This window comes from Arachis ipaensis, chromosome B5 (assembly GCF_059453495.1).
Source record: "Arachis ipaensis isolate K30076 ecotype BB chromosome B5, ASM5945349v1, whole genome shotgun sequence".
Taxonomy (NCBI): domain Eukaryota; kingdom Viridiplantae; phylum Streptophyta; class Magnoliopsida; order Fabales; family Fabaceae; genus Arachis; species Arachis ipaensis.
The window spans coordinates 125,497,657-125,513,235 of record NC_142440.1 but is presented as its reverse complement, the minus strand read 5'-3'; the positions used below and the strand labels follow the sequence as shown (position 1 = coordinate 125,513,235).

At 39.0% G+C, this 15,579-nt stretch overlaps 1 non-coding gene across 1 annotated transcript; it reads left to right on the top strand.

Annotated features, from left to right (window-relative positions):
* Nucleotides 1-798: 798 nt before the first annotated feature.
* Nucleotides 799-906, top strand: LOC148565692 (small nucleolar RNA R71). The gene has a single exon (XR_015884094.1). It is a non-coding gene; the product is annotated as a small nucleolar RNA R71 (small nucleolar RNA).
* The last annotated feature ends 14,673 nt before the right edge of the window (nt 907-15,579 follow it).

Sequence of the window (15,579 nt, the reverse complement as noted above, 5' to 3'; positions counted from 1 at the left end):
ATTCACGTCCTCTCCTTCCTCCTTGGATTCGGCCATGATGGTTATATCAATGGCCTTGCAATCTCTCTTTGGATTCTCTTCTGTATTGCTTGGGAGAGCACTAGGAGGGGTTTCAGTGATCTTCTTACTCAGCTGGCCCACTTGTGCCTCCAAATTTCTAATGGAGGACCTTATTTCATTCATGAAACTCAGAGTGGCTTTAGATAGATCAGAGACTAAATTTGCCAAGCTAGATGGATTCTGCTCAGAATTCTCTGTCTGTTGCTGAGTGGATGATGGAAAAGGTTTACTATTGTTAAACCTGTTTCTTCCACCATTGGTAAAGCCTTGTTGAGGCTTTTGTTGATCCTTCCATGAGAGATTTGGGTGATTTCTCCATGAGGGGTTATAGGTGTTTCCATAAGGTTCACCCATATAATTTACCTCTGCTATTGCAGGGTTCTCAGGATCATAAGCTTCTTCTTCAGAAGATGCCTCTTGAGTACTGTTGGATGCAGCTTGCATTCCATTCAGACTCTGAGAAATCATATTGACTTGCTGAGTCAATATTTTATTCTGAGCCAATATGGCATTCAGAGCATCAATTTCAAGAACTCCCTTCTTCTGAGGCGTCCCATTACTCACAGGATTCCTCTCAGAAGTGTACATGAACTGGTTATTAGCAACCATGTCAATGAGTTCTTAAGCATCTGCAGGCATTTTCTTTAGGTGAATGGATCCATCTGCAGAAGTATCCAATGACATCTTAGCTAATTCAGACAGACCATCATAAAATATATCCAGGATGGTCCATTCTGAAAGCATGTCAGAAGGACACTTTTTGGTCAGTTGCTTGTATCTCTCCCAAGCTTCATAGAGGGATTCACCTTCTTTCTGTCTGAAGGTTTGAACATCCACTCTAAGCTTACTGAGATTTTGAGGAGGAAAGAACTTGGCTAAAAAAGCCGTGACCAGCTTATCCCAAGAGTTCAGGCTATCTTTAGGTTGAGAATCCAACCATATTCTAGCTCTGTCTCTCACAGCAAAAGGGAAAAGCATGAGCCTGTAGACTTCAGGATCTACTGCATTAGTCTTAACAGTATCACATATCTGCAAGAATTTAGTTAAGAACTGAAAAGGATCTTCAGATGGAAGTCCATGAAACTTGCAGTTTTGTTGCATCAGAGAAACTACTTGAGGCTTAAGCTCAAAATTGTTTGCTCCAATGGTCAGGATGGAGATGCTTCTTCCATGTAAATTGGAATTTAGTGCAGTAAAGTCACCAAGCATCTTCCTTGCATTGTTATTATTTTCGGCTGCCATCTCCTCTTCTTTTTCAAAAATTTCTGTAAGGTTGTCTCTGGATTGTTGTATTTTAGCTTCTCTCAGTTTCCTCTTCAGAGTCCTTTCAGGTTCAGGGTCTGCTTTAACAAGAATGTTCTTGTCCTTGCTCCTACTCATATGAAAAAAAAAGGAACAGAAAATAATAATAGGGATCCTTTTTACCACAGTATAGAGGTTCCCTTGTGTGAGTAGAAGAAAAGAAGAAAGAGAATGAAGAAGAGAAGAATTCGAACTCAGAAGAGAAGAAGGGGTTCGAATTTTTGGGTGAGGAGAAGTGTTAGTAGATGAATAAATAAATAGAAGGAGATGAGGGAGAGGGAATTTCGAAAATTAATTTTTGAAAAGAAGTTGACGATTTTCGAAAATTAAAGGAGAATTAAAATTAAAATTAAAATTTAAACAATTAATTAACTAAAAAGAATTTTTGAAAAAGAGGGAGGTATTTTCGAAAATTAGAGAGGGATAGTTAGTTAGGTAGTTTTGAAAGAGATAAGAAACAAACAAAAAGTTAATTAGTTAGTTGAAACAAATTTTGAAAATCAATTTTGAAAAGATAAAAAGATAAGAAGTTAGAAAAGATATTTTAAAATCAAATTTTTTTGAAAAAGATATGATTTTAAAAAGATATGCTAGAAAGATATGATTAGAAATAGTTTTGAAAAAGATTTGAATTTTAAAATCTCAATTAATGACTTGACTCACAAGAAATCACAAGATATGATTCTAGAACTTAAAGTTTGAATCTTTCTTAACAAGAAAGTAACAAACTTGAAATTTTTGAATCAAAACATTAATTGATGATGTGATTTTCGAAAATATGATAAAATAAGAAATGGAAAAGATATGATTTTTGAATTGAAAATTTGATTTGACTCATAAGAAACAACTAGATTTTTTTTTAAAAAATTTGAAGAAGTCAACTCAAATTTTTGAAATTTATGAGTGAAAAAGGGAAAGATATATATTTATTATTTTTTTTTTGAATTTTTTTAATGAAGAAAGAGAAAAACATAAAAAAAAGACTCAATGCATGAAAGTTATGAATCAAAACATAGAATGCATGCAAGAATGCTATGAATGTCAAGATGAACACCAAGAACACTTTGAAGATTATGATGAACATCAAGAACATATTTTTGAAAAAAATTTTATGCAAAGAAAACATGCAAGACACCAAACTTAAAAATTCTTATTCTTTAGATATTAATGATTCAAGAATGCATATGAAAAACAAGAAAAGACACAAAACAAGAAAATATGAAGATCAAACAAGAAGACTTACCAAGAACAACTTGAAGATCATGAAGAACACTATGAATGCATAAATTTTCGAAAAATGCATAAATTTTTAGAAAAAATGCAATTGACACCAAACTTAAAAATTGACTCAAGATTCAAACAAGAAACACAAAATATTTTTGATTTTATGATTTTATGAATTTTTTTGGTATTTTTTTCGAAAATTTATTTGAAAAAGAAAAATAAGGATTTCAAAATTTTTAATATGAATTCCAGGAATCTTGTACTCTTAGTCTAAAGCTTCAGTCCAGGAATTAGACATGGCTCACTAGCCAGCCAAGCTTTCAATGAAAGCTCCGGTCCAAAACACTAGACATGGCCAATGACCAGTCAAGCTTTAGAAGATACAAATTAGTCATACAATAACAAATTTGATTAGCAACAACTAGCTTGCTCTTGTAATGATGATTTGGAAGCCTCAGTCCAAATGAATTTAGACATGGCTTTATAGCCAGCCAGGCTTCAACATGCTTCATGAAACACTAAAATTCATTCTTAAAAATTCTGAAGAAAAATATATTTTATTTTTTTTTGGAAAATTTTTTTTCGAAAATTAAAGGAATAAAAACAAAAACTTAAAATTAAAATAAAGTTACCTAATCTGAGCAACAAGATGAACCGTCAGTTGTCCAAACTCGAACAATCCCCGGCAACGGTGCCAAAAACTTGGTGCACGAATTTGTGATCTCAGGCAATGGTGCCAAAAACTCAGTACGCACGTCTTAATAAATCGTTTTTCATTCACAACTTTGATACAACTAACCAGCAAGTGCACTGGGTCATCCAAGTAATAAAACCTTACGTGAGTAAGGGTCGATCCCACGGAGATTGTTGGTATGAAGCAAGCTATGGTCATCTTGTAAATCTCAGTCAGGCGGATATCAAATGGTTATGGAGTTTTCAAATAATTATAATAAATAAACAGAAAATAAAGATAGAAATACTTATGTAAATCATTGGTGAGAATTTCAGATAAGCGTATAGAGATGCTTTCGTTCCTCTGAACCTCTGCTTTCCTGCTGTCTTCATCCAATCATTCATACTCCTTTCCATGGCAAGCTTTCTGTAAGGCATCACCGTTGTCAATGGCTACATCCCATCCTCTTTGTGAAAAAGGTCCAAATGCTCTGTCACGGCACGGCTAATCATCTGGAGGTTCTCGATCATAATGGAATAGGATTTACCCTCCTTTTGCGTCTGTCACTACGCCCAGCACTTGCGAGTTTGAAGTTCGTCACAGCCATCCCTTCCCAGATCCTACTCGGAATACCACAGACAAGGTTTAGACTTTCCGGATCTTAAGAATGGCCATCCATGGGTTCTAACTTATACCACGAAGATTCTAATATCTCAGACTCGGTCCTCTGTATTAGATATCTAAGAGATACTCATTCTAGCTTGTTTGCATGTAGAACGGAAGTGTTTGTCAGGCACGCATTCATAAGTGAGAATGATGATGAGTGTCACATAATCATCACATTCATCATGTTCTTGGGTGCGAATGGATATCTTAGAAGCGGAATAAGTTGAATTGAATAGAAAAACAGTAGTACTTTGCATTAAATCATGAGGAACAGCAGAGCTCCACACCTTAATCTATGGAGTGCAGAAACTCTACCGTTGAGAATACATAAGTGATGAAGGTGTTCATTGGTCTCGGCCCCAGAGGGGAACCGGAGTAACCAAGTCTCGAATACAATGATAAAAAGTTCTATATATACTAGACTAGCTACTAGGGTTTACAGAAGTAAGTAATTGATGCATAAATCCACTTCCGGGGCCCACTTGGTGTGTGCTTGGGCTGAGCTTGAAGTTTACACGTGCAGAGGCTTCTTTTGGAGTTGAACGCCAAGTTGTAACGTGTTTTTGGCGTTCAACTCCGGTTTGTGACGTGTTTCTGGCGTTTAACTCCAGACTGCAGCGTAGAACTGGCGTTCAACGCCCTTTTGCGTCGTCTAAACTTGGGAAAAGTATGGACTATTATATATTGCTGGAAAGCCCTGGATATTTACTTTCTAACGCCGTTAAGAGCGCATCATTTGGAATTCTGTAGCTCAAGAAAATCCACTTTGAGTGCAGAGAGGTCAGAATCCAACAGCATCAGCAGTCCTTCTTCAACCTCTGAATCTGATTTTTGCTCAAGTCCCTCAATTTCAGCCAGAAAATACCTGAAATCACAGAAAAACACACAAACTCATAGTAAAGTCCAGAAATGTGAATTTAACATAAAAACTAATAAAAACATCCCTAAAAGTAACTAGATCCTACTAAAAACAATGCCAAAAAGCGTATAAATTATCCGCTCATCAGAGTGGTAGAGTTGTTTGATCCCAAGAATGAAGCAACTTTCAAAGTGAATGGACATAGGGTGAAGAAGTATCATGGTTACAAGCCCCTAAAAGAGCTAGAGGTGTACCTATTGGAGGATGCACCAAGGAGAGAAGAAGCTTAAGAAAAGGACCGTCCAACTTAAGGACGTTAAAGAAAAGTGCTAGGTGGGAGGCACTCCACCATGGTAAGATCTTCCTTGTTTATACCATCTCGTTTGTAACCTTCAATTTCTTGTGAATTTTGTGATTTCTTGATGATTGATTGATTGCATAGGAATGTTAGTTTTATTCTTCTTGTTGAATAGTTAGAATGTTAATGTAGTTTTCCTCATTTTGGTATGGATGAAGTAGTGAAGTAGGGAGAATGCTATGTTTTGGATTGTGAATGATATTGTGAAGAATTCTCTTTGGCTACTAGCTTAAGCACCTACCAAGAATGTGTTAGAATAGGTCTTGTTATACTGGGAAAAAAAAGATAGAAAAATGAAAAATGGGCACCGACGCGCAAGCGCACTGTGCGCGCGTGCGCCGGTGGCGCAATTCTACCTCTTGGGCCAAATACCCGAGAGTTATGCCCATTCTGTGCCCAACTCACGCCAGGCACTCACGCGTCCGCGTACTTGCCGCCTGCGCGCACCATTGCAATTTTACCATCGACGCGCAAGCGCACTGTGCGCGGGCGCGCCGATGGCGACATCTGGACCCCCTGGTACAAAAACCAGAGAGTTGTGCCACATTTGGGCCAACCCGATGCCAGAACTGACGCGTTCACGCGTTGTGCACGCCCGCGCCAGCCGCGAAATCTCGCAAGCACGCGTCCGCGCAAGGTGTGCGTCTGCGCGCCTGCGCCATTCACCAACTCTGGTACAAAATCCAGAGACTTATGCCAACTTTGTGCCACGTCTGTGTCAGGGGCACAACTACCCTTGCGCATGCGCGCCACTGCCGCGCACGCATCCCTCGATAACACCCTCACCGACGCGCCAGCGCACTGTGCGCGCGCGCCGGTTGCGCGAGGCAGTTTTATAACTTCGCGCCCTATTCTGTTTCCCACTTCCCAACCCCTTTTCTTTCTTAATTCCCCTTTTTCTTCTTCCTCCATCACACCCCTCTTCTTCTTCTTCTACTTCCACAATCTACACCCTTGTCTCCGGCCACTCACCGGCGACAACCACCTCTTCTGGTGGCACTACACTTCTCCTATCTTCTTTCTCATCTTCACAAAAGAAGATTCAACCTTGTTCTCTTCTACTTCTCAAGGTTTCACTTCTTTCATTTCTTTTTTTCATTTTCTTTGCATTATTTCTTCTAGTTAGATGCTTCTTGTTGCTTCACTTAGTTTTTCTTTTACTTACATGATGATGTTTCTTGCTTTTTTATGTTTGCTTATTTTTCCTTTTTCCTTATTTTTCCATGGATGTTGAATTGAGTTTAATTTGCTTTAATAGATCTTTTGTCATTTTTTTTCTTATCTTTTCCAATGTGTGATGCCTATGTGATGGTTGATGTTCCATTTTGTGCTTTGAATTGATTAAGTATCTCATAATTACTCTTTGCTTAATAATTGCACACCAAGTGTTCGAGGAAATGCATGAATACCATTTTAGTTTCTTTTGACAATGTACTTTCAATTGGATGCTTCTCCTCATTCACTTGTTATCCTCTACAAGCATTGAGTCCACTTTGCTTGCTAATTAGATACTCATTGAATGTGACTTGCTCTAAGATTACTCCTCTCATGCCACTGTATGCTTTACTTCCTCTTGCATCCCATGCCAAGTGTTGTGACCCATGTCTTTATGATTACTATCCTTCACTTGCATGTTTTTATTAAAATGATACCTTGGGTTTAATGTTTTCCTATTTCCCTTCATTTCTCAGGATGGCTACCACGAAAGGCAAGGCGAAAGCTCCAAGGAAACCAGCCGCAAAGAGGGCATCCCAAATATCCACTTCTAAGGTGCACTCTTCATTGGGAGCCGGATCCTTAACTAAGAAAGCGAAGACACCCGCTCCTATTGATGAGAAGGAAAAGAGCAAGCCGGCGAAAGATTCTTCAAGGTTTCCCAACCGCTTCTGTGAACTTATATTCCCCTCCATGGCGGTACGGAACTATCATCCCGAGCATCTACTTGCTCCTCCGGACAAGGTTGCTCCTTGTATTTTACCCCGCATTGAACGACGAGGATGGGAGTTTCTTTTGAGAAAACCAAGGGAAATCAACCTCTCTTGGGTTGAAGAATTCTACACTAACTACCATCTTTCCTCCCTTCAATCGGTATACATGCGCCGCAAGCAAGTTTCAGTTTCGGAAGAGACTATTCAGCAAGTGCTTAATGTCCTACCGGTACCAAGTGACATGGATGGCTACCAAGAAGTCTTATGCCAGCGAGAGAATTTTGGATTTGATTGGTGATGACAAGTCATCTTAGCCTAGTTTCACTAGCCTTTTTCTTTTGTTTTCGATTGATTTATGCACTTTCTTGAGCCATAAGCAAGCCAATTGGGTAGATTTCCATGTTTCCTTTGATTCAATCAACCATGTATGAATTAATGCAATTTCATGAGATTTTATGCTATAATTGTCATATATTATGAAAGAATAACAAACTCATGATTTTAAGCAAAGCTTTTATGTGTTTGGTTGATTGATGATAGGTGAAAAGAGTTTTGAAGAAGGTTGAAAAAGGAAGGAATGACTAGGAGCAAGAGAGAACAAAAAGTTTGAGCAAAAGTTTGCCTCAAACTTTAGCTCAAACTTTTAAAAGAGTTGAAAACACTCCAGAAGGAAAAAAGCTTGAGCAAAAGTTTGACCTCAAACTTTAGCTCAAACTTTTGGGAAAAAAGCTTGAGCAAAAGTTTGACCTCAAACTTTAGCTCAAACTTTTGGGAGAAAAGCTTGAGCCAACGTTTGCCTCAAACTTTTTGGCAAACGTTGGCATCACAAAATCAATACCCTGAAGGAAAAAGCTTGCGCTAACGTTTGAGGTCAAACTTTTGCTCAAACGTTGGCGCCATTCTTGCACACCCTGGAGAAAAAAGCTTGCGCCAACGTTTGAGGTCAAACTTTTGCTCAAACGTTGGCGCAACACACATTTACAAGGGGGCCAACGTTTGAGCAAAAGTTTGACCTCAAACTTTGGCTCAAACGTGGATGGCAGCAAGGAAGCTTAGCTGATGCGAAAAGTTTGAGTAAAAGTTTGACCTCAAACTTTTACTCAAACTTTTACTCAAGCTTTTATGTTTTTCAACCCGGTTCACAATGGATCTTTCTCCAACTCTAAGAGCAATCAACCAAGGCCTTTATCAACCCAATTTCATCAAGAACAAAGGCCCAATTCAAGGCTTGAAGACCATTTGAAGAAAGTGTATAAATAGCTTAGGATTTAAGTTTTCGGGGAGCTTTTCCTTTGGCATTTTCTTAGAACACTTACAGAGAGCTCACCTTTACATTGTTGCTTTAGAATTCTAGAGAATTGGGAAGGAGAATTGATCTCTCTTCTTCCTTGTTCTTACTCAGCACTCTTTACTTTTCTTGTTTTGGATCTTGGGTGGAGAATTGAAGAAATTCTGTTTCAATCTCACCTTGGGATCTTGTTTAATTTTCAGCATTGAGTTTCCATCTCGGTTAATTGCTTCTTCTTCTACTCTTCTGCAATTTACATTTCTTTGTTTCCTTTGCAATTGTTCTTGCTGGATCTAGGAAGGCAGTGAGATCTAGACTTGGCTATCTAGTCTCTTGAGTCCTGAGATCTACAGTTTTAATTTTCAATTTCTTTATTTCATTGCTACACCAAGCTTTCTCTCATTTCCGTTTTAGATCCGGTTTAATTCAAGTCATCTTCTACTTTTCTGTTTGTTGCAATTTTACTTTTCCTTGTTTAAATTCTGCAAATCCACTTCCCAATTCCCTTTACAATTCAAGCCATTTACATTTCTTACACTTTAAGATTCTGCAATTTACATTTCTTGCAATCTAAGTTTCTACAATATATATTACTTGCACTTTAAGATTCAGCCTCTTTAATTTCTCTGCACTTTAATTTTATGCCATTTACCCATTCCCTTTACTTTCCATGCAATTTAAATTCTGTTAATCACAAATCACTCAACCAAATCTTGATTCGCTTGACTAAATCAACCACTAAACTGAAATTGCTCAATCCTTCAATCCCTGTGGGATCGACCTCACTCACGTGAGTTATTATTACTTGATGCGACCCGGTGCACTTGCCGGTGAGTTTTGTGTGTTTTGGAAATTCGTTTTTCCATAAATTTTTCCATCAAGTTTTTGGCACCGTTGCCGGGGATTGAAATATATTGACAATGATTACGTGAAGTGGAGATCTAGATCAAGCACTTTTTCTCTTCTGTTTCTCTAATTTTTGACTAACACGCTAACTGTTTGAAATTTTGCTTAAACTAAACTTCATTCTAGTAATAGATTGAAGAGTTACTGGTGGTGTTTCTTTTGTTTTGTTTGTATGTCAGGTACAGGGAGATCCATTCCTGTTTTATCTGAAACTGACCAGAGAACTCTTAAAAGGTTAAGAAGAGCTGAAAGAGGGAAAAATATTGTTGGAGAGGAAGAATCTGAGGAAGAATATCACGAGATGGAAGGAGATCCATCTAATCCAGGAGGAGGGGTTGACAATAACCCACAGCAGAGGAAAGTATTGGCCTCCTATACCTTTGCAAATGCTAGACATTATGGAAGCAGCATTCTCACCCCTAATGTCAATGCAAATAATTTTGAACTGAAGCCACAACTCATTACATTGGTCCAAAACAACTGCTCGTTTGGGGGAGGACCATTGGAGGATCCAAATCAACATCTATCTACCTTCTTAAGGATTTGTGACACTGTCAAGTCCAATGGCGTGAATCCTGAAACTTACAAGCTTCTGCTGTTCCCGTTCTCATTAAGGGACAAGGCCGCACAATGGCTTGAAACTTTTCCCCAAGGAAGCATCACTAGTTGGGATGACTTGGTGACTAAATTTCTAGCCAAATTCTATCCACCTCAAAGAGTCATCAGGCTGAAGACTGAGGTGCAAACATTCACGCAATTGGATGCTGAAAATCTGTATGAAGCATGGGAGAGATACAAGGCTCTGCTGAGGAAATGTCCACCAGAAATGTTCACTAAGTGGGACAAGCTACAGAACTTCTATGAAGGACTCACTCTAAAGGCTCAAGAATCACTTGACCACTCAGCTGGAGGATCATTGCAACTGATGAAAACAGCAGAAGAAGCTCAAAATCTTATTGACATGGTGGCCAACAATCAATATTTCTTCGCTCATCAAAGAAATCGCCAACCATCACAAAGGAGAGGAGTAATGGAGCTAGAAGGAGTGGACTCAATCTTGGCTCAAAACAAGATGATGCAGCAGCAAATTCAACAACAATTTGAGCAGATGGCCAAGAGGATTGATAGCCTCTAAGTTGCAGCAGTTAACACAAGCCAATCATCATCCACATGGGGGCAGAATGAAGAAACTCAAGAGGAGCAGCAGCAAGAACAAGTCCAGTACATGCACAACCAAGGACCAAATGAAGTGTATGGTGACACATACAATCCATCCTGGAAGAACCACCCAAACCTCAGATGGAGAGATAATCACAACCAGAACTAACAACCATGGCAGAGGAACTCAAACCAAAACACTTCAAGAAACAACCAAAACCACAACCAGCAGCAAACTAACCAAAACCCCTACAGAAAGCCTCAAAACAACTACCCCAACCCCAACCATTACCAATCTAATAACCAACCCACCAACCAAAATACCCACCACCCACCATCCACATCTCACAACCCACCACAAGCATCACCTGAATCTCAAAGACTCACCAACTTGGAAACCTTGATAGACAAAATGTGGAAACACCAAGAAATGACAACCAAGAACCATGAAGCCTCCATGAAGAGCCTAGAGAGACAAATTGGGCAAATCTCCAAACAGATTTCTGTTGAGAGACCTTCAAGCTCACTGCCGAGTGACACAATCCCAAATCCTAAGGAAGAATGCAAGGCAATACAATTAAGGAGTGGGAGAACATTGATGAGCAACAATGACACTACAAAGAAGCAAGCAGAGAGCAACACAAGACCAATAGAAGATGAAAAGCAAACAAAGGCAGATGAAGCCAAGGATCAAGTTGTGATGCCAAACAAAAGCACTGAGAAACTCAAAGAAAAGAACAACCAGCCACACAATTCAAAAGAAGTGATTCAGGGACAGCAGCAAGCAGGAAAAAGCATCACACCTCCACTGCCATATCCCCAAAGATTCAGCAAAGAGACTAAGGACCAACATTTTCATAAGTTCCTTGAGACTTTCAAAAAGCTGGAAATCAATATTCCCTTTGCTGAAGCACTTGAGCAAATGCCTCTGTATGCCAAGTTTTTGAAGGAGCTTATCAACAAGAAAAGAAGTTGGGACGAAAAAGAGACCATACTGCTTATTGAGGAATGCAGGGCTTTGATTCAAAAAGGGCTCCCTCCCAAGCTTGAAGACCCTGGGAGCTTTTTGCTGCCTTGCACCATTGGGGAATTAACTATCACTAAGGCAATGTGCGATCTAGGAGCAAGTATTAACTTAATTCCCTCCTCTTTGGTAAAAAAACTGCATATAGAGGAAGTTAGACCGGTACAGATGTCTCTAGAGCTGGTAGATAAGTTAGTGGTATACCCCAGGGGTGTAATTGAAAACCTTCTAGTCAAGGTGGACAAATTTATATACCCTGCAGATTTTTTGGTTCTAGATTCAGATGAAGATGAAAGTGACTCCATCATATTTGGGAGACCGTTCTTAGCCACTGCTAAAGTTATCATAGTCGTAGAGCAAGGGGAATTAACTCTCAGAATGCATGATAAGAGTGTCACTCTGAAAGTAGTACCAGAAGCGCATTTCAGTGATGAAAAGAAAGACTATATGGAACTCGACAAGGAAGAATTACAGAAAGAAAGCAACAAGGTAATTCACAGCAACATCCCAAGGCAAAAGATTGTGCAGAATGATGAAGAAGTTCAAGAGGATATTGGAGTATTAGCCACTGAGAAGAGAGATCTCCAAAGTGAGCCTATGGCCAAAAGGAAAAGGTTAACAAAAGAAAGCAAGAAACACAGAAACAAAACAAAAAGGGGTTGGAAGAACAGGAAGATTCCAACAGAAGGGCTTTCCAAAGGTGACAAAGTGCAATTGATATATCAACAACTGGGAGCAAGCCAACAGATTGATGACTATTACATTGTCAGCAACATACTCTCATTGGAGCATGCTGAAATTGAACACCAGAGAACAAAGAGGAGGATTACAGTCAGGGGAGACAAGTTGAGGCACTACAATCCTCAACCACCATAAAAGAAAGCTCCAATGTCAAGCTAGTGACAATAAAAGAGCGCTCCATGGGAGGCAACCCATGATTTAAGTTTTCTGTCAGTTTAAATTCAATAAGCTATGATCACCTGAGCATGAATTTCTTTCTTTTGATGAACATACTTAATGAATGCATGCATTTTTTTGAAACATGTGCTAAGATTTCTAAAGTTTGGTGTGCCTTCAAGCACACCAAACCAGTGTTACAAACATCTTCATACTATATGCTTAGTTATCTTGATGAAGCATATGACCAAACACTAAGTTTGGTGTTCTTCTTTTCATGAAAATTAAGAATCATGCATCAATGATCATACATTGTCTCTTTCCGAGACTTTTCAATTAAAAAGAAATCATATTCTGTGATGAAGGCATCAATTGTGATTAACTACTAGCATCTCACATTTACCCCTTAAGCAAGAGACAAGTTTGGTGTTCATCAAACCTTGATGCACTGATTAAGGGACACAATTGATCCTTCATGAAAAAAAAAAAGAGAAAAGGAAAATTATGATGAAAACATTTCTTATAAACATTTAACCAAGAGTGACATTGGGATTTCAAGAACACTAGTTGGAGGAAGAAACATTTTTAAACTATATGACCAAACATTAAGTTTGGTGTCCTCCAAGAAAAGTCACGGTCACAATGGATATAAGGAATGAGAGTTCATATAGTTGTGAATAAAGGAAGCATTCTTGCCACGGTTTGATAATGTTGATCCTTGATGTCTTGTTGTAATGACTAGGTGGTCAAAGAACACTCAATGAAAGAGACAAGACAAAGGGAGAGCATAGCATGAGGACAAAATCCCATCACATGTCTCAAAAAGTGAATCTGCCACTCCTTGGAATGATCACGGTATAGACCATTGAAGAAGCAAGTTTTGTCTTCATTCACCCTCACATGCACACCTTTGATTCACATAGTGTCCAATTGCATCCCAGCCTTCCATTATTCATTTAAGTAACACACCACCTTCAAGCCATGCACATAACTGAATAGTTGCATACCTCTGCACTCCAACCATTCAAACTCCATTCCCATCATCATTCTTCATCATATAAGCTCAGCCTCAATCACTTTTCTTGTCAAAATCTCCAACTTTCTTCACACTCCCTTTAACCCCAAAGAGATCACACAACCAAGTGATCATGGCCTCTTCCTCAAGAACCAAACGAAGAAAAGGGAAAGATCCCATGATGGAGGAGAGTACACATGAATATGACCGATGGAGATTTAGATCTTAGTTCCATCAATTACAACTTCAATGGATGAATGAGAAGAAGATATATCCAGAGGTTCCTTTCATGCTACCAGATGAAGGGTGCCAAGAAATGAAGGACAAGATTAGAAAGAGGAAATGGGAAGAACTCGTCTCACCTATCACTCGAGTCAATGCAAATATCATAAGAGAGTTCTATGACAATATCCCAAGACTTGACATGGGTGAAGCCCCAACGTACAAGAGTTATGTACGGGGGATGGAAGTAGACTTTAGCTCAGACACCATCAAGAAAGTCTTGGGACTAAAATCAGTCCGCTTTAGTGAACCTGGATACCACCAAAGGGTAAATGGAGATCCGGATTATGATAGAATTTCTAGAGATATTTGTATGGAGAACTCAGAGTGGGAAGGAGATGCCAAGAACAAACACAAGTATCTGAGGAGAGGAAACCTTACCCCGGAAGCAAAGGGATGGTATGAGCTATTGAAAAGATCAATTCTGGGCACAGTAAACACCTCAGAAGTCAACAGGAAGAGAGCTGTTATATTGCATTGCATTATTGTGGGAGGAGAGGTGAAGGTTCATGAAATCCTTGCAAAAGACATTCAAAAACTTGCAGAGAAGAATTCGGCCGGGTCTTGGTTGTACTACCCAAGCACCATTATGAGGTTGTGCACAAAAGCTAAAGTACCAATGGAGGACGAGAATCCAACATGGTTGAATCCGGGTATGCCTATAACCATTGAAAGAATGATGATGGCTACTGAAGCGCATCAGGGCCGAAGACCACATGGAAGAAGGCAAAGTGAAGAACCAATGGAGGAAGAAGAGTTACAAGAGGAAGAAGAAACACAAGAGGAAGAGGAACAGCAACACAGTCCATCACACAACACTCTGGACATGACTCAGATGCAGGAAGCAATTGGAAGATTATCACAACAGTACATGAGAATTCAAGAAAGGCAAGAGGAAGATCATTCACTATACATGAAAAACCAACAAGAGCAAGAAGAACGGGAGTTAAGAATGATGAACAAACAAAGTGAGTTTGAGTCAAAATTCTTCGCGATGCAAGAGGAGCATGCCTTCCAATCTCACGAATCGTTTAGAAAGTTGGCACAAATGCAAGCTGAAAATCTGAGGGCTCTCAAAGAGTTCACAACACTCCAAGATGTAAGATATGAAGTCCAAGCCGACTACAACATAAATAGTCAAATCAAACTGAACTATATTGGAGAGCATCTGCACAACATGGATCCAGCATTTCCAACTTTCGATGAATTCTTCAAAAGGAGAAGTGAGATAGAAGTAAGCAATGCTATGAAGCTTGAAGATAGAGTAGAGGAGGCGATGAATAAAGCTGGGTTCTGGCGGGATCAACAGACAACAGACATGGACACAGGGAACACCAGCAACCAAGTATATGAAAGAAGAAAGAAAAAGCATGACAAATGAAAGGTGGACTTGCTCCTTGTTCATCACTACAAAGAAAAAAAAAGCATGCATCTTATTTGTTTAAAATAGTCTTTGCATTATGTTTGTTTTCCTTAAAATAAGTAAGCTAGTCTAATTGTGTGCTTGTGTGTTTACTTTCACTTAACAAAAAAAAGGCATACTTTGTCCCCTGCAATTTCAATTCAATAAAAGAAATGTTTGAATGTGAAGTAAGATAGTTCTCTGTTAGATAGAAGTACAATAAAAGTAAGTGGTGGTATGTGTGTGTGATTGTATGATAGCTCACTTTTAGTGAATAAGAGAACTAGGATGCCTCCTTCTAAGTAGAAAGTGGCCTACTGTCTATAAATCTCAATCAAATAAAAGTCCTTGGTTAAAAAGAAAAACAAAAAGAGAAAAGAAAAAGCCAAAAAGTGGCAACAGAACAAAAGAAAATAAAAAGAAACAAAGCTAGACACCAATAGCTTGAACCTTAGAATATATGCCTGTGGTGTCTTTGTACTAGGATCTGCTTGGATTATTAAGTTCTTTGGAGTGCATCAACACTTGGTGACTTGG